Source organism: Elaeis guineensis, chromosome 7 (genome assembly GCF_000442705.2).
Source record: "Elaeis guineensis isolate ETL-2024a chromosome 7, EG11, whole genome shotgun sequence".
Lineage (NCBI taxonomy): Eukaryota > Viridiplantae > Streptophyta > Magnoliopsida > Arecales > Arecaceae > Elaeis > Elaeis guineensis.
The window spans coordinates 99,150,225-99,171,511 of NC_025999.2; the positions used below are offsets into that span (position 1 = coordinate 99,150,225).

The 21,287-nt window shown below is 36.9% G+C and overlaps 1 pseudogene; it reads right to left on the reverse strand.

The window, feature by feature from the left end:
* Positions 1-7,297: 7,297 nt before the first annotated feature.
* On the reverse strand, positions 7,298-9,127 carry LOC105048112 (peroxidase P7-like; annotated as a pseudogene).
* Positions 9,128-21,287: the final 12,160 nt, after the last annotated feature.

Genomic DNA, 21,287 nt, shown 5'->3' on the forward strand with positions numbered 1-21,287 from the left:
GGGCTCCGCCCACGACTTCGACTCCAAGGAGGACTCCGCTCGGACTCCTACGGGAGCCGGGCTCCGTCACCAACTTCAACGGCCGGTAAGCCCCATCCGGACTCCTACGGGAGCCGGACTTCGCACCTGACTTTAATTGCAGGAGGACTCCGCCCGGACTCCTACGGGAGCCGGGCTCCGCCCACGACTTCGACTCCAAGGAGGACTCCGCCCGGACTCCTACGGGAGCCAGGCTCCGTCACCAACTTCAACTGCCGGTAAGCCCCGTCCGGACTCCTACGGGAGCCGGACTTCGCACCTGACTTTAATTGCAGGAGGACTCCGCCCGGACTCCTACGGGAGCCGGGCTCCGCCCACGACTTCGACTCCAAGGAGGACTCCGCCCGGACTCCTACGGGAGCCGGACTCTGTCACCAACTTCAACTGTCGGTAAGCCCCGTCCGGACTCCTACGGGAGCCGGACTTCGCACCTGACTTTAATTGCAGGACTCCGCCCGGACTTCTACGGGAGCCGGGCTCTGCCCACGACTTTGACTCCAAGGAGGACTCCGCCCGGACTCCTACGGGAGCCGGGCTCCGTCACCAACTTCAACTGCCGGTAAGCCCCGTCCGGACTCCTACGGGAGCCGGACTTCACACCTGACTTTAATTGCAGGAGGACTCCGCCCGGACTCCTACGGGAGCCGGGCTCCATCACCAACTTCAACGGTCGGTAAGCTCCGTCCGGACTCCTACGGGAGCCGGACTTCGCACCTGACTTTAATTGCAGGACTCCGCCCGGACTCCTACGGGAGCCGGGCTCCGCCCACGACTTCGACTCCAAGGAGGACTTCGCCCGGACTCCTACGGGAGCTGGACTCCGTCACCAACTTCAACGGCCGGTAAGCCCCGTCCGGACTCCTACGGGAGCCGGACTTCGCAGCTGACTTTAATTGCAGGAGGACTCCGTCCGGACTCCTACGGAAGCCGGGCTCCGCCCACGACTTCGACCCCAAGGAGGCTCCGTCACCAACTTCAACTGCCGGTAAGCCCCATCCGGACTCCTACGGGAGCCGGACTTCATACCTGACTTTAATTATAGGAAGACTCCGCCCGGACTCCTACGGGAGCCGGGCTCCGTCCATGACTTCAATCGCAAGGAGGACTCCGCTCGGACTCCTACGGGAGTCAGGCTCCGTCACCAACTCCGACCGCTGCCGAACCTCAGCCGACGGATCTGCACTCCCTGACGCGACACAGCAACCACCACGATCCTGCTCCACTCCCTGTGACGGATCCCGCGCAGCTCCATCATTCCCTGGCGCGACACAGCAACCACCACGACCCTGCTCCACCTCCTGCGACGGATCCCGCGCGGCTCCACTATTTCCTAGCAGACCGCTATGATGCCCACGATCCTGCTCCATCTTCTGTAACGGATACTGTGCGATTCTTTCATCCTCTGGCAAGTCGCGACAACGGACGCCGCTCCACTCCCTGCGGCAGACTCCACGTGGCGCGCTACAGTGAGGGCCACGGGTCCACTCCACTACTACTCGCAACAAATTTCTCCTGACTCTGGACAGCCCACTACCAGACGGTTACAGGCGTCGCTATCAATTTGTTGCCCCCTCCGTCTATAAAAGGAGAACCCCAAATACGTTATTCTATAAGCTCTCATTTTTACCTAAAAACTCTGCTAAAATTTTCGTTCGAGCACTCCATTCTTGTTGAGGCAGAGAACTGGCTTGAGCGTCGGAGGGTCTTGCCGGAGTAACCCCACCTCCGGTTTAGACTTCTTTTGCAGGTTCCGGCGGCGACCGCGACTCCCTCGACTCTAGCTTCTCCGACGCAAGCGAATTTTTGCACCAATAAAGCTAATTAAGGATCCAAAAAATTTATACAATTTTATTCATAAACAGGACAGAGGACTTGTGGTCAGGCCTAATAAATCTATATTGTAGCATATCCTAGTACACATAGGTTATAGTTTGAACCGGCTCTAATACCATTTATAATAACTTGCACAGACCTTTATATACTCCCCCATTTAAGTCCGACATCCTCGCCAAACTAAGGATCTAAGTTCATACAAATCTATTGATAAACATCATGATCGGCTTGTGGTTAACCCAATAAACATGTGCTACTAGATATGGGAATGGGTCAGATATAGATCTCCCATATTTAAAAATCTCGTACCCATTACCTATCTCATATCCATCTCAAGTTGGATTAGATAGATAAGAGTGACTGAATCGAGTTAGATAAAGAACTCAACATATAAATATTATAAAATAATTATAATTTTGAAAGAAGAATTTAGAGTTAGATTATATCAAATTAGGATTATGGTGGAGCTTACCATTACTTGGATAGGACTCGAATCTGTTTTTGATATTTTTTCTAAAGCCAATTTTCATTCTGAGTTTTAATCGGGTCAGATAAAATCCATCCCATTTGAATTGGATCAGATCGGGTATCCGGTGTATCGACTAAAATTATCATTTCTACATGCTACAGCATCCCCAAATCTACATAGATTATGGGTTGGATTGACTTTAATACTATTTATAATAACTCAAGATCTCATCAAAAAGACTAGCTAGAAGATATTATTTAAATTTTTTTTGACCATATATAATTATCAAAAATCTTTTCGATGGATAATCGATGTATAAATATATACCTGCACGAACACAACTCCTCCATTTATTTATATATTTATTTTTTACATATTTTACTTTCTAATTGCCATGAATATATTTTTATTAGATTAGTTTAATAAAATCTAATTTTATCCAAAAAGGATAAAAAATTTAGGTGACAATTGCCCATGAGCTATCCAGGCAAGAAGAGAGATGAGACGTAGCGTAACAAAAAATCTAAGAGAAGGGCATGATCTAAGATAACAATAAAAAAAAATTGCTATAGAATCTTGAGGCAAGATGAAAGAGCGGGAAATTATTGCATGCATCAGGTGCAGGGGAACCAGGGCAAATGCCAGCGCATATGCACGGTGGAGAGCGCGCGGTGAAATACAAGAGGTAGCTTGGCGTTGAAAGAGCGCCCCTTCTTTATTACTATTATTATTAATATTTATGCCCATGTATTTACAGCGCTAGTCTCCGCGTGTTTGAAAAAGAGACCGTCGACCGTTTCCAAATCATTCTATAGGTAGGTAACTGTTGTGGGAATAAAAATCGAAGAGAATGTGCCCTTTTTTTTTTTTTTTTTTTTTTTTTTTTTTTTTTTGGGTAAGACAGAATGTGCCTCTTTGTAACGCAACTACACACCTTGTCACGAGCTGGACGCCCTTTCCCTTCCATTCTTGTTCTCCCTCCTCTTTGTTTTTGTTAAATAACCGTGCAAAACACTTTTTCCTCCGGAATTTAAGGAAAACAAGTAATGTTCAAAGGTGAAGAACACCCTGCTAAAACAACCAGAACAAGTAAAATACTGACTGTCACGGTCACTACAAAAACCAAAATCCCTACCAGCATCTGAGAACATGGCAAGGATCACTGAGAAACGTATTGCCTGGCTTCTTGTACCCGGAGTAACGATAGAGGTTTATAACTTCCGATCGATTCCCCTCGTGACAGGAAACACCAGATGCCCAGCAAAACAAATAAAAGGAGTAAATCATGACCAACTCCCCTGCAAACTCGTGAAGCTGAGTATCTTGTATGCACCGATGTTTGCATATGAAGCCATTACCACTCGGTCTTCTCACCATCCCCTGTTTCTGCTCAGCACCAAGAAAGATTAATCGTCCATGTAAGTAAAATATCCAAAGGCTTCAGTACATATTGTTCACAGTGCAGCAGATAAAGCCCAAGTTTCAAAAAACTTTTAATCTTAACAATTAATCTGTTGACATATTGAGAACCAAACCCAACTAAACAACCTTATGCCGTGCACACTAAGGTGCTATTTGGTGTATCACCGATGATGTAATCACTAGAATGATGTGATCACTGAGGTGATATGAATACTAGAATGATGTGCAAATTCTGAGATAATATATAATCACCGTGTTTGGTATATTACTGAAAATAAAATTTCACCGTATTTGATATATCACTAAATAGTGATAATGATAATATATAAAATACCATAAATAGCCTTATATATTAATACATAATAATTATTCTATAATTTGATTAAATATTCTTCATTTATAACTCCTCACAAAAACATATAGCAGTAGTAATAATGATAATATTTATTTATTTATTTATTATTATAATTATTTATTTTGATAAACTTATTAAAATGATATTACGATAATATTATATATAAGCAGGCTTAATTAGGCTCAGCCAATTTTGACCATCAATATCAGGACTACCAATTAAGAATGATTTAGCCATCAAAATAAATTGAGAAAAAGAAAAGCATGAAGGATTTAGCATGATTCATCTATGCCAATTAATCATATCTACTTATAAAAATAAAATAGATATCTAATAAATAAATAAATAAATAATATCTATATTATTTAACTAAATCTGTCAATAAAAATAAAAAGCACATCTAGTAGATAGACATCTATAAGAAAAAATGAGAAGAATTTTTATTTTTTTTTAATTTATTGACTCGAGATATTTTATCCTAAAATAATTTCAGCATATCATTAGTACCCAATGATGTGCTATCACCTGAGATATGTATGGTGATAGTATCACTGCATTGTGCAATGATGCTATCATCGAATTTATTACTGGATTCTTTATCACTGGATGAGTTTTGTAATACCAAATAAGATGATCATATCATCTAATTCACATCATTGGGGTGATATTTCATATCACCCCCTATCAAACAACACCTAACACCGTAATACACCCCATCAGTAATTTGGAACAGATCAGCGGCAGATGCTGGTAAAGCAAATTGATCACTGGCTTCTAACTAATACATACATTCCCCTGACCCAGCCACACTCATGGTGAGCATCGTTCTCCCTCTTCTCCTTGGCCATCAAAGTGCACCAACATTTGAACCTTTTCCATGACAACATCGGGAAAATGCTAGCCTTTTGAACTTGAACGCAAGGCAATGACTTGTAATCTGTTTGCTTGATTCAATGGGACCATTTAAAAATTACCAAAGGGGTATTATCACATAGATAATAATATCAGTTAAGATGCATGACATAAGTAAATATTAGGTAAGATGTACATTATTTTTCTGTTTAGGTCTTGGCATCGTCAATGTCAAAAGATTCTATACTGCAGTATTCCCAGATTCATATGCATGTAAGCCAAGCCTGCTATGATATCATTTGTAATGTCTAAGAATCTCAACCAAAAAAAACTACATAAAAGGTATTATTCGAGTCTTTAAACTTTGTATAAATAAATATACAAGATCTCTCTAGCCTATAATCTATGTGAAGATAAACACACGTTCACGTACACTAGTACTCACAATAATATACTACTTTTGTACAGTCTTTTAATATTTTTTTATATATCAAGCTAGGGGTCTACGTCAACTTGTGCATGCATAGATCGATAAGGACAAATGAGCCATCAACATTGAATACAACGGATGATCTATATTCCACATCAGTAACCAGCAAGCAACGTGAAGTGCAGTCTATTAATTTTTTCTCTTGACTTCAGATCTATACTTGTGCTAATAATGTATGTGCTCGCCATAGCTCTTCGCTAAAACAAGGAGGAGGAGAAGAAAGAGTTGATCAGAAGCCACGTGATAGGCAATTAGGTCAGATGTGGTTGCTGTAGATCAATATATATTGTAAAGTAGAACATGATCGCCCAGTGGACATGCTCCATAATCAACCTAAGATGTTTGGAAAAGACAATTTGAGACCACGAGATGTCACGTATTCCTACCATAGCAGTAGATATGTTGTTGGCTATGAGAGTACATTCATGAACTTATACGTACGGATCCAGCGAGTTTTTTTTGGAAATTTAATCCAAACTTGGGATTGTATAATTGAAGAAACAGGATTTTTTGCTGCAATATTGCAGCATGGATAATGCTAGTGGCCGGATCACGGACATCAGTCTGATTTAGTACTTGTTATAATGGATTATGAACCTTCGTAATGAATCTTATAATTGGTTTATGGGTGAGTATGAGATAAGTCTTAAGATGGTCCTTGGATTTAAATTTATTAGAGAAAATAGTTGTACCAGGCATTGAGCTTTTGCTGAGTACATAGGTAGATGTATATACGTAAGATGTATGATATGATAAGATACTTTTCTTTGTATACTTTTGTGTATAATGTTCCTCAAAATTTCTCTCCCCCCTCTTATCATCTTCCATGCATGCTAGAACATGCAAATTTGTATCCAAGAGTATTATGAAACCCATATTTAGTTTCCACTTTGGACTTGTTAGCCATGTATGGTGAACTTTGAAACTCAGAAAATACTCTAACAATTTTTCACCTCAGTACGTACAGTGGATCCAAACTGTATCCATCTACATTCCACATGTCTAACAAGTAGGATGTGTGTTGAAACTTGAGTAACTTTAGCCTAATGTGAGAATATTAGTTACATCCTAGCAATGCCAGCTTGTACTATCTTACTAGTCGTCTAATTAAGCACTCTACAAGGCCCGCTTAGCAAGTTCATGGATTCTTCATGCATGGCCTAGAAAGACATCAAGGTGTTGCTGCCAAGTGGGAATAGGTATGACCAAGTTGTCGCCTTTGTTAGCTTAGATTTTCATAGCAAGTGTAGCTCTACTTTGTTACATTATCTTATTAATTATTAGTATTTCCACTGAAATCCAAGTCGAAGAGATGGGATGAGATCCAAGCCGGAGAGATTGGATAAACTGGTGCATGATTATGTCCGATTTGAGAGCAGTGAAAATAAGCTGCACCCGATGTCCAAGTCACATATATACGAACTTCGGAACAACTTGAGGACTCCCTGTCTGATCCCAGTCTTGATTGGACTTCAATCCCTTGAGCGAATGCCCATTGAATACATAAAGGTTTCAACGGCCCTCGCCCAAATTTAAGGTTGCAGTGTTATTTAAACTTATTTTGGATTAAATTTTCCAGAATACTCCCATAAATCCCGTACCGCACGCGGGTTTGCGACAACTTGGTGCTGAACTGCTGATGGCCGCCCACCTCTCGCTTGTTTGCCAACACCCAGTCACGTGAAGCCGCCTGGGATTCGGGATGGATTTTGTTGGGTATTTATTAATAGCTAACAAGACATGCCATGCGTCTTTCTTCTCCCTGTTTTCCTCGGTTCACAGCTAGGAATCTTCGTATCAAACAACATTAGAAATTACAAATGCCAGTCTTTCCCGGTTTACTCAAACAGTCAAAATCTCCATTCATTCATCCATAATTTTTTTTCGGTTCACTCGTTAAAATAGCAATGAATACAACTTGCTATCCCCTGAAACCAGGGTACGCGACTACAACTTAAAACTATGATGAAGTTTTTATTCTCCAAATTACGTCCAATACAATTAGTCGTTATCAGTTAACCTTCCGACAATCCAATCTAATCTCCCCACTGTTTCCGGTGAGCGGGCTGATGTTCCCCATCTTGACCATGGCCGCTGCGAAGTCGCTCGCAAACCAAGCAGGATTGTTGCTGTACTGCCGGACCAGCGCGTCCTGAGACCCGCCATTGAAGAGCTCCTGGTCCGAGTGCAGCAGCCCCTGCTGATTCACGAGGTCCTGGTAGTAGGCGTTGTCGAACCGGTCCGGGGTCCGGATATCGAAGGGGGCCAGGTTGTTGTCGCCACCGGAAGCCGGGCAGGTTTGCTTCCGCAAGGCGGCAAAGCTGGCATTCACGTTGGCCTCGTTGAAGATGCGGTTGCGGAAAAAGAGGCACCGCGCTCGCCCTATGGTGTGCGCTCCCGAGAGTGCGGTCAGGTCCCGAGTGTTGAGACCCTGGACCGCGAACATGGAGATAAGGGTGGACAGACTCGAGCCTGGGCCCGGGAGGTTGCTGTTGGCCGCGCTCTGGCTCGCCGTCCTCGCATCCCTGCGACCCAGTAGCACATTCCAATTTGGTCCGCCAACCTACGGGGAATACCTTATCCGTTAGGTTCACTTCGCCATTAATTTGTCTGGTGAAAGAGAGGGGTGGGAAGGATGTTTCTGATACCGACCAGAGAGACACCAGCGCGTGCTGCAATGCCAGGATGTCGGCGCACGACACGGTTGCTTTGCAAGCAGCTTCGACCTGGGTTTTGATGGCGTCGATGACTTCAAACCCACGGGCTGAGTTTATGTTTGGGCCAGCGTTCTTCTCACCGGTGAATGTTGGCGTGTCGTCTAGAAGGATAGATCCATCACAGCCCTGATGAAAATAGAGTGTGCGCCAAACATCAGCGAGGAAAAACAAAAGAAAAAAGAAAAGAAAATGGTAACTCTAGACCTATATATTAATGCTGAACTATAACTGCTTTGCTATTTAGAGAGACAACAACTCCCCAACATACATTGTATAGCTCATAGAGCTCGATTTTTGTTTTCCAGGTACCATAAATAGTGGATCGGGTGAAATGATAAAAATGTTCACAGCCTTGCATGGATCATGAAGTCCACCTTGGTTATTTTCGCGTCCAAGTGGAGCAAGCTATATGACCCATTTACAGATGCAAACGCTCCAGTTTGCGGGCCAAGTTTTGGATCGACCAGTCTTGGTCATCGGGCTAGCCATTTAGAAAAACTCGAATATATGTATATTAGATATCCTCGGCCCAAGCCTGGATCATTTGCATTCGTACTGATACCAGCAAATTAAAATGTTGACAGGAAAAACAAAGAAGCAGAGCGCATGCTTAGGAGTAAGATAAAGACGGAGAAAAGGATTGTTGGCTCACATTTACGAAGCAATCGTGGAAGAAGAGGCGAAGGATGGACGCAGCCATCCTCGGCTCTTTTTGAACAGCTTGTGCCATGACCGACCTCACAATGCTCTGCAGGTTTGAGCAGTTACGGCCATAAAACGTAGGTGACAACTGTCCATTGGCAGCACAAGCTAGAAGAGAGAGGACGGAGAGCACGAGGAAGGTGTTAGAGAACAAGGCCATGGCACAAGACAGTTAAGTGGGGGCTACAGAAGCTTAAGCCTATTCTGATGTGGCAATAGAAGAAGCTTAGAGTTGAGAATGCGATGGAAGAGCCAGTCCAGGTCCTGGTATTTATAGTGTGCTTCCATGCATTTCCTGTATAAGATATTGGCAACTCGCGCTGGAATTCAGGCTTCGTGGAACCAATGTATGGTTTTTGATGTATTCTTTTTTAAAGCATCCACAACGGTGGACGAAAGAGTAAACCCGGTTCTTTCAGCGAGTTTCACCGGAATTGATGTTTGACTTGTGATAAGATGAAAGCCGACGCCCTTGATTATTGCCGTTTTCTCTTCCTCTGGACTGGCGTTGAAGGCAACGTTGTCAGCTTCCAATTTGGGTGCTTGATCTGATCAGCAAACTTGGACCACATTACCATGTCTTCGACTTTCTGCATCGTAAATTGGCGTAGGCTTTTGGAATGAAACGGCTCCTTATCCATCCCAATCATTCATTATCATGTGACGAAATGAAATCCATCTTCGTCGGTCCTTGCTCGTTCTAACTGTGGATAGATTCTCTCCTCGAATATAAATATATATATATATATGTAGGTCTATCAGAGCAGTGGAGGTGGGTCATGTTGTAATGCAGGATTATCTGAAGATTTTTTTTTTTTCTTGTACAAAATTGATTACCCAACTTGTAGAGAGCAAACGCCCTTGTGCTCATTTGTTTTAGTTTTTTGAGTAATTAAGGGCACCGGCTTATTTAAGTTGTTCTTGTAAAAAATGATTTAAACAACATAATGAAAAAATAGGTCAACCATGTTCATCCGGTCCAAGTTGGTGAGTGGAGAAACTGTCACTTATGTGTTGGGTGATTCCATCACATGGGATCGCATAAAGAAATTGGCACGGCCAGCTGCTACAGCTGGAATTTGAGATTGTTGGAAGGACAAGTAGTGAATTATGACTAGTGTTGGGATAAGGAAATTGGCAGGGCCAGATGCTACAACTAGCACTTGAGATATGTGAAAGTAATTTAATAAAGATCAAGCATTTAATTAGTAGAAGGTGCCAAATAGTGCGGTAGATAAAATCATTCCGAGCTAGTACTAACAACCTGGGTTCTACTTCTGCACTCATCCGATCATTTCAACTTGATTTCTTATTGGCTTTAAAAAAAAAAAAAAAAAAGGTGAACTAATGATCAAGTCAAATCTCTCTACGTATCCTAAGAACAGCCAAGATGTAGTTTCGGCATATGACCAATGGTTTAAGCTTCTCTCAATTCTGCACATCTATGGGAGGTTTAACACATAATAATACGAAAAATAAAGTTTAATATAAATAACTGAGTTTAAGAAATATAAGTTTAAAATACAGTTTCATATAAATAATAGGGTCTGAGAAATGTAAGTATTAAATTTAGTTTTAACATGCATGTTGCTCAACCTTTTGATTGGACTGTTCATCTCTCCAAAAAATGGTATCAATAATTGAGCCTAGATATAATAGAACTAATATATTCATTGGTCAATTTAATGCTCAATTTTTAAGATCTTATGTAGACTTCAGATCAGGCTCCATATTGAATTAAGTTATAGCTAATGTAAGATATTGTATGCTGGTTAGTGAGCATGCATCCTTCATCCAATCTAATGGTGCATGCACTTTACATTGTACAAGTGTACGGTTAAGATTAGATTTTTCGTACAAAAGAAGAATTCATCTGACTCCGTACAAGTTCAATATTGAATTATCTACTGGTTGCTTTGAGATCTGTACAGACACGAATGATGAAGCTCGGAGTACTTTGATAACTGTATGGTGGGTGATCCAATAGCAGATTCATGAGAAAGAAGATGAACCCTTCTTTGGTGCGCAAGATTTAACCACATTCCTCCTCTGATAATTTCTAAAATGAATGTATCAGTGGTTATGTCAGTTGTAAATTTGATATTTTTCATATAAATGTATATTTTCTACTGGATAAAAATGTCTTTAGCCTTTGACACCCGCCCTTGCAATGCTTGAATAGTCGCATAATATTGTACGTCCCTACCACAATGCTTCCTTCTCGACAAAGTGCATCTAAGCTGGCCCGTTGACCTGCTAGTGAGTTGGGTTCCCCGTCTTTACCACGGCAAACGGATGGGGTTCCCCATCTCCACCATGGCAATGCTGAAGTCATTGAATAAAAATGTGGGGGCATTGCTGTATTGCAATACCAACAAATCCTGGGACCCGCCATTCAAGAGCTCCTGGTCTGAGCGAAGTAGGCTGCGCTTAGCGATAAGATTCTTGAAGTAATTGTTGTCAAAGCGATTCTTGCTCTGGTCATCGATGGGGCTAAGTTGCTGTCGCCATCAGATAATGGGCGCTCGTGTCGATGTTGGTGTCATTGTAGATGTGATCACGAAAGTTGGTGCGTACAATCGAGGAGGTGCGATCGAGCTGGGTCGAAATATATAATTGATAGTTTGAATTCGACTCGATTTAAATAATTTAGATTCAAAATTTAATTTAAAATTGATCAAATCTTAATATTTGAATTCGAGTTTTACTCGATGAAAAATAAGTAAAATAAATTTTGAGATAGGCTCGATTCAACTCGAATATCAACCGAGTTATACTCGAATTCAAATTTGAGTTCGAAATCGGGCCTTAATCTACTAATAATAATAATATATATATATTAAAATATATATTATAAATAAAAATTATATTATTAAAAATATATATAAATTTGTATAGGTATGTGAGTTTTCGAATCAAGTATTTTGCTCTTCGAGCTTGACTCAAAAAATTATCCGAGCTATTTGAGCTCCATAATAATTGAGTTAAGTTGAGTTTGGACTCGAATCGAGCTCGAATAGCTCATGAGCAACTCGACTCTTTTGCACCTCTAGCCTAAATACACCATTCCAATTAGTCCATTAAGCTGCGAGATATGCCACAGTGTACAAAAAGCTAATCAAAAGATGTTATTTAGATTTTTCGACTCTATATAAATACTCAAGATCTTTTTAATAAATAACTGACATGAGACTAAATACACATCTGTGTAGATGCTTACATACTCTCCTTGTTTAAACCTTAATATTCTTGCGAGACTAAAGATCTAAAAATTCATGCAAATCCATTCATAAACATTACAATTAATCCGTAGTCAAACTCATATTACAATATCCCTTAATCCACATAGGTTATAGGTTGGATCTTTGCCGAGCTAAAGGTCCCAAATCAAGCAAATCCATTCATAAATACTACAGCAAGTTCATGGTTAACCCCAATTAATTTGTATTGCTATATCTCCTAATCCACATGGGTGATGCATTGGATTAACTCTTTATCATTTACAACAATTCAAGATCTCATCTAAAAAGATTAATCAAAAAATATTATTTAAATTTTTTAATTTTATATAAATATTTAAAATTTTTTTAGTAAATAATTGATATAGAATTAAATATATATCAATACAAGTCTTGTTGGGTTGGGTCCACCTTATGAGATTTTTCATGTCCAAAGCATTTTTTTGTGTATAGAATACGAGGAAAAAAAAAAAAAATATATATATATATATATATAAAAAAAAAAGGAAGGAAAAGTGAAAAGCCGAAATTGATTCGGCGTGGGAGTTAACTGATCCAAGACCACGTGGGTATGGGTCTGGGAACTTTGTAACAAAAGAAAAAAAAAGATTTTGCATTCTTCCAAGGGCGCAAAAAAAAAAAAGGAACCGGAAGAAAAGCTAGAGAGAGAAAATAATTCTCTCTTGAAAAAGATTTTGCGAACTCTATTTTTTATGCGATCAGACGATCAGTTCAATTCCAATTAAGTTGATATTTGAGAAGCTCTTTCTTGATGCTTGAAACTTGACAACCACCAATTGGATATTGCAATGGAGGGTTCTATCATAGGTTTCATTGGTGAGATCTTTCTTGATCTATTTGATTTTGTTGCTAGGATATCTATTTTCATGATGTTTTTAGTTATTGGGCGATCCAAGAATATTATTATTCTTGATATAGTTGATCCTCTAGTTGGTTAGAAAGACTTTTTGATATGTTCTCGATATGTTTTTGTAAGGGATTTTTTATAAAAAAAAATTCTCCAAAAATTTTGGTAGTTAATATTTTTTGTCAGAAAATTCATTGGAATCGCAAGAATTTTTTTTTCCTCGATAAATCACCTTTTTCTAATAGTGATTATTATTCTGATAGCGGAAGTTTTGGCCTAAACTTCAATTTCATAATTTTTTTCGATTTCAGATTTTTCATATAAATTTGGTGTCTTGCATTGATTTATTTTTTTTATGATTGCTTTGGTTTATTTTGTTGATAATAATTTGTTGGTTGGGCCCGTATTGATTGCACAAATTAGAGAATTCTTTTTTTCTTTCAACTGATATCAGAACCAGGTTAATTGATTTGGAGATTTTTCTATGCTAATTAATATAGATGAAAATGCTATTGGTAGCATGATTAAACTGACATCTTCGAATTATTTGATTTGAAAATCTCATATGGAGGATCTACTTTATTGCAAAGATTTGTTTCAACCATTGTTGGGTGATAAGGATAAACCCAAAGAAAAATCTGAGGATAACTGAAATATTATATACAGGAAAGCTGTGACCCTTATCCGACAATGGGTTGATCAAATGGTTTATTATCATGTTGCCAGTGAAACTAGAGCAGACTTTTATGAAAAAAATTAGAGATTATGTATGAGCATCCAAGTGCACAAAATAAAGCCTATTTATTCAAAAGATTGGTGAATTTAAAATATAAAGATGGGCATAATGTATCTGAGCATATGAGTGATTTTTTAAGCTTGGTGAACCATATGATAACTATGAAAATTATGTTAGATGGTGAGTTGCAGGCATTGTTGCTATTTAGTTCTTTGCCGAACAGTTGGAAGACACTGGTGATATCACTAAACAATTCTGTATCAAGTGGAAAGCTAACCTCAAAGATTGTTAAAAGTAGTTTGTTGAATGAGGCGGCAGAAGGAAAGAGATGGGAACTTCTTCTAAAGAGTCTCTTGTGATAGAGAAGCATGACAAGAGGGGAAGAAGTCAAAATAGGGGATATTCAAAGAATAGAAGCAAGTCAAGAGATAAGTTTAGAAGTAAGTCGAGATCAAGATTAGAAATTGAATGTTTTAATTATGATAAGACTGGGCATTATAAGAGAGAGTGCAAAAAGCTTTTAAAGGATCGGAAAAATAATAAAGATAACAAAAAGATAGAGAAGAAAAAAACTGCTGCTACTACTACTGAAGCAGATAATATCTTTATCGTTTGTAAGGATGTGGTGAACTTTATATGCCATGATTCTAGTTGGATGGTTGATAGTGATGCTTCTATCTATATGGCCTCTCATAATTTTTTATTTTATTTTATAAATTTAAAAATTTTGAATTTATAAAGATGAAAAATAAAAGTGTTTCCAAAATTATTGAGAGACGCTGCTTGGTGATAAGGCACTTGAAGTAATTGTTGTCAAAGAGCTATTCTCGCTTTTACCGAAAAAAGAAAAAAGAAAAAAGAGCTATTCTCGCTCTGGTCATTGATGGCGGCTAAGTTGCTGTTGCCATCAGATAATGGGCACTCGTGTTGGTGTCCTTGTAGGTGTGATCATGAAAGTTGGCGCATTGGCCTAGGTCATACTTTGACGAGTGAGATTTTTGGCTACATAGTGGTAAGTGATAAGGGTGGTAAGATTCGCCGTCAGGGAGAGGTAGGCAGCGAATCTATTGTCGAATTACTATTTTCGAATCTTGCAATGGCCCAAATACACCGTCTAAATTGATCCACTGAGCTACCAGATATGCTATAGTATATAAAAAAATTAATCAAAAGATATTATTTATATTTTATTGACTCTATATAAATATTTCAGATCTTTTTAATGAATAATCGATATGGGACTGAATATATACCCAAGTAAATCCTCACATACTTCTCTTGTTTAAATCTTGACATCCTTATCAGACTAAAGATCCCAAAAATTCATACAAATCTAGTCATAAGCACTATAATCGATTTATAGTCAAACCGATGCTACAATATCTCTTAATCTATATGGGTTATAGATTGGATCTTTGTCAAGTTAAAAATCTCAAACCATGCAAATCTATTTATAAATACTATAGTGAGTTCATTGTTAATCCCAATAAACCCGTACTACCATATCTTCTAATCTACATGAATTATGGATTGGATTGACTCTGATATCATTTGCAACAATTCAGGACCTCATCTAAAAAGATTACTCAAAAAATATTATTTAAAATTTTCAATTCTGTATAAGCATATAAGATCTTTTTAATGAATAATTGATGTGGAACTAAACACATGCTAGTATGAATATTGATATTTTTTTTAAATTTTTTTATATATATTTTATTTTTTGATTTTTATCAATGTATTTTATTAGATAATTAATTTAACAAATCTAATATTATCAAAAAATAAAGAATATAGATGACAATTGCCCATGAGCCGCCGGTGCAACAAGAGAGATGAGAGGTAGCCTAACAAAAATCTTAGAGAATGGCATGATTCAAGATGATAATAAAATAAAAATTACTGTGGAATCTTGAAATGATGCAAGAGGTTTTTTTTTTTTAATTATTTTTTATGGCCATGAATTTATAGCGCCAGTCTCCGCATGTGCGAAAAAGAGACCGACGGCCGTTTCCAAATCATTCTATAGGTTGGTAATTGGTATGGGAATGAGAAACGAAATGAAGTCTCTCCGTAATGCAACTACACACGTATAACGAGATTGTAGTCAATGAATGTTGGCTTGTCACGAGCTGGCAGGCTTTTCCCTTCCATTCTCCTTCTCCCTCTTCTCAGGGTAGTGCAAGCACCCACCTTTGAACCTTTTCCATAATAACAACGGGAAATGCTGGCTTTTAAAGTTGAACGCAAGGCAATGATTTGGAATCTGTTTGCTTGACCCAATGGGACTATTGAACAATAAACGGAGAGGTACCATAACTTAGGGTGTGTTTGGTTAGTTATTAAAAAAAAAATTTTTAAATTTTTAAAAAATAAAAATTTTAAAATAATATTTGATAACATCATAAAAAATAAAAATAAAAAATAAAAATAATTATTTTATATATAAAATAATTTTTTTTATTTTTTAAAACTTTTTTTTTATTTTCACATATTTAAAACGTCGAATCAAAAAATAAAGAATCTGAACATTTCTCTATCGTCGAGCTCTTCATCTGCCTACTCCTTTTTCTCTTCCTTCCTGAACCATTTTCTCTCGTCAAACTTTTCACCTGTCGTCCCTAAATATTTTTTTGCTTTATAGCAACGTAGTTATTAAACATATTTTTTATTTTTATTTATTAATAAAAATTAAAAAAATAAAAAATATTTTAAAAAAAAATAAAAAATAAAAAATATAATCAAATACATCCTTAGATAATAATATTAGTTAAGATGTGTGAGATAAGTGGATATTAAGTTAAGATGTAGATTACTTTTTCTGTATAAATCCTGACGGCGCCGATCTCAAAAGATTCTATGCAGTGTTCCTTAATCCACGTGCATATAAACCAACTCTGCTATCATGCCACTTATAATGTGAAGGATCTCATCCAAAAACACTACATGAAAGGTATTATTCGAGTCTAAAAATTTTATATAAATATATATTTAAAATCTCCCTAGCATATAATTTATGTGAAGATAAACACGCATACACACTGGTCCTCATAATAATATATTCTTTTTGTATAATCTTTTAATATTTTTTTACATATCAAGCTGTGCATAGATGCGGACAACTAAGCCATCAACATTGAATACAGTGGATGATCTATCAGTAACTAGCAAGCAACATGGAGTGTAGTCAATTAATCTTTTCTCGACTTCAGATCTACTTGTGCTAATAATGTATATGCTCTCTATAGCTCTTTGCTAAAAGGAGGAGGAGGAGAAGAAAGAGTTCATCAATGGAGAAGCCACATACGTGATAAGCAATTAGGTCAGATGAGGTTGGTGTAGATCAAGACATATTGTATAGTAGATCATGATCGCATCAGTGGTTATGTCAGTTGTAAATTTGATATTTTCCATATAAATGTATATTTTCTACTGGATAAAAATGTCTTTAGCCTTTGACAAATTGGAAGACCCGCCCTTGCGATGCTTGAATAGTTGCATATTGCACGTTGAACCCTACCACAATACTTCCTTCTTTACAAAGGGCATCTGATCTGGACCGTTGACCTGCGAGTGGGTTTTTGGAACGATTGGTGAGTCGGGTTCCCCGTCTTTACCACGGCAAACGGATGAGATTCCCCATCTCCACCATGGCAATGGTGAAGTCATTGAATAAAAATGGAGGATTGCTCTGGTCATCGATAGGGGCTAAGTTGCTGTCGCCATCAGCTAATGGGCGCCCGTGTCGATGTTGGTGTCATTGTAGATGTGATCACGAAATTTGGTGCATTGGCCTGGGTCATATTTTGATGTGTGAGATATTTGGCTACAGAGCAACATTCCCCGTCGGGGAGTGGCAGGCAGCGAATCATTGTTTTCGAATCTTGGCAGTGGCCCAAATACACCATCCAAATTGGTCCACTAAGCTAAGAGATATGTTATAGTGCATGGAAAAAGCTAAGAGAAATTTTTTGTGCACCACGAGCAGTGTAGAAAATCCAATGTAGAGTGCATCACTTTATGTGATTTATTTACATAGTCATCACTTTCCAACACACATTTAATATCTGTAATTTTATTTTTTTATTTAAAATTTTATATGGCAAAAATATTTCTATCTTTTGGAAAAAATTATGACATCCTATGATATATTATGACTTTCTATACGTAGGATGCCATATCCAAAAAATTATGATATCTTGCATCAAATTATAACTTTCTGCATGCAGGATGTCATAATATAATCCAAGACGTCATAATATGACCCAGGATATCATAATATGGAAGAGACATTTTTGTCCAATCACTTTCCAACGCGTATTTAATGCCTGCAGTTTTACTTTTTTGTTTAAAAATTTTGAATGATGAAAATACTCATATTTTTTGAAAAAAATTATGACTGGATGCAGGATGTCATAATTTTTTTAAAAAATAGGGATATTTTCATCATTCAAAATTTTAAACGACAAAGTAAAGCTACAAGCATTAAATGTGCATTAGAAGGTAGTGACTACGTGGACCAATCGGACAAGATGGTGCGCTCCACATTGGATTTTCTATACCATCCACGATGCATAAAGAATTTCCCAAAAAGCTAATCAAAAGATAGTATTTAGATTTTTTGGCCCTACATAAATATTCAAAATCTTTGTAATGAATAATGAATGTGGGACTAAATATATCTTCATATGGATCCTCACATACTCTTTTTATTAAAACCTGAATATCTTTGCTAGGCCAAAGATCTAAAAAATTCATGCAAATCCATTCATTAACACTACAATCGATCTACACTAGTCAAACCCTTACTATAGCATTCCTTAATCCACATGGATTATAATTTGCATTTTTACCAAGCTAAAGATCCCAAACAATACAAATCTATTCATAAATACTATGATTAGTTCATGATTAATCCCAATGAATTTGTACTATAGTGTCCCTTAGTCCACATGGATTATGGATTGAATTGGTTCTGATATCATTTGCAACAATTTAAGTCGTCACTAAGAAAGGTTAGTCAAAAAATATTATTTAGATTTTTTGATTCTGTATAAATATTTAAAATTTTTTCAATAAATAATTAATATAAGACTAAATATATACCTATATGGATCCCTATAGCTCTTCTAAATTTTTCATATATTTTATTTATAATTTCTATTAATGTATTTTTGCTAGATAATTAGTTTAATAGATCCAGTATTATAAAAAAATAAAGAATATAGGTGACAATTGCCCATGAACATCCGGGGCAAGAAGAGGGATGAGACGTAGCGTAATAAAAATCTTAGAGGAGGCCGTGATTCAAGATAATGATAAAATAAAAATTGCTATAGAATCTCGAAAAGATGTAGGAGGGCTTTTTTTTATTATTTTTATGGCCATGAATTCATAGCGCTAGTCTTCGCAAGTGTCAAAAAGAGACCAACGACCGTTTCCAAATCATTCCATAGGTTGGTAATTAGTGTGGGAATTAGAATTGAAATGAAGATGTCTCTCCATAATGCTTTGTAGTTGATGAATGTTGGCTTGTCACTATTGGTATTATGGAGGAAAATTGAAAATTTTCTCGATTAATTTCAACCAAATCTCTAATATTTTAAGTATTTAGTCTCGTATCGGAAAAAAAAAATAGAAAGAAATTTATTTTGAAGATCATTCTTTTAAGTCTACAAACATGCACATGCGGTCCGACCCATCTTGACTTGCACACGCGTACGATATCATCCATGTTTGTGATGGAACCTACATTTTTATTTTTTCTACTTATTTTTTTATTTAATATCAGGATAAATATGATTAACGTTATTTAATATTAATAACTTGGTTAATACTTTTCTGTTCATATTTACCTATTATGTTTTTGCCCGTTGGTCAATTATTATATAGTTAATGTTTCCTAACATTGGATTAGCCCAGACGGCTAGTCCTTGGTCCTATAAATAGGGCCATGGTAAAAAGGTTTGAATCTGCACGAAAATATTCTTCCTTTTACTCCAAGATCTTCCTTTCACTCCAAGTTCTTCCTTTCTTCTAATTATCTTTCTTTCAATCCTCTTCCAAATATTTTTTTTATTTGTTCATTTGATCTTTCATCTACTAGATCGAAGCTCTATCATCCTTTCCACAATCGTACCCATAGGAGAGGTAATCGGTTGTATATTAGGATGAAATTTTCGAGTTTGATCCTACATAAAGGTCGAAAATCGCCTTAGAATAGTATATTGCACACCTCCGATTTGTAAGTTTTAGATTAATTTTTAATATTAATATTGTTATATCATTTGATTGTTAGTTTAATTAAATTGCAATTGACTCTCATGGGAAATAGATTTCATCACGGATTTCTAACAATCTTACACAAATATCCATTCCGATTGTGATTTGATTACTAACTATACATCAAATTTTTTAGCATAATATTATTTTATTTTATATAATTAGCTCTGTTAACGATAATGTTTGTCCTTTGAAATTTTCTGCATATTAGTCTATTCAAGTTTAAATTTCAGAGAAAATATTTTTCGATTTTATAGAACAGAATATTAGCTTGAATTAAATTTATCATTTTCTATCAATATATATATATATATATATATATATATATATATATATATAATAGAAAAAAATAATATATCCTTACAAATAGTTTAGTAATATGGAATTCCTAAAAGGTTTCAATATATTCTTTTTGTAGATCTTCTCTCTTAATTTTATTCGTTAGCTTTCTTTTTAGATTCTTTTTCATTGGTTCTGAAGACTTTTCTAGTCTTAAACCTAATAGGTATAATGAAAAAAAATTTCTTAGATAGTAAGAATAATTAGAAGTCTGATTGATATCTTTAGATTTGTTATCTACTTTAGAAAAATTACTTCCATTCAGATCATCCTCCTCTAGCACAAATTCTAAATCTTCTAAAAAAGTTGACTATCATTGTAGGTTTAGAATATTTGAAATATTTAGAAAGTATAAGACCTCTAAAGAACTCTGATAAGCTTTAGAAGAAACTTATATCTGAAATAGTGCAGAGGCTATGAGGTTCATTATTTCTGACTTTTATAATTTCAAAATAGTAGACAACATATCCATCAATGATTAGATTTATCAGTTCCAAAATCTAGTCCAAGAGATTCATAGAGGGGGTTCTACTCTTGATGAAAACTATTAAGTATCATATTTGATAGATAAATTTTATCTTCTTAGTCTCAATTTGTGCGTGACCTTAGAAGATCTCAATCTTCTCTCTCTCTGGTCTGTTCTTCAATCTATTGAGATAAAGGATCAGTTTAGACTTAGAGAAATTCAAGAAAATCAACTTACAGCTAAGATCAATCTTATTGAATCCCAAAATCCTAGTTATAATTATAAGGATAAAAACTATAAATGTCAAAATTATAGAGGTCAAAATCCAAATTTCAAAGCTAAAGAAAAGAATTTTAAAAGAAAGAGTAAACCCAGGTTTCAAAATTAAAAGTCTAGATTTAACAATCAAGTCCAAAGACCTAAGGAGCAAGATAGTGAGAGGTTCTACTTTGTCTGCGGTTGAGACAATTATCTTAAT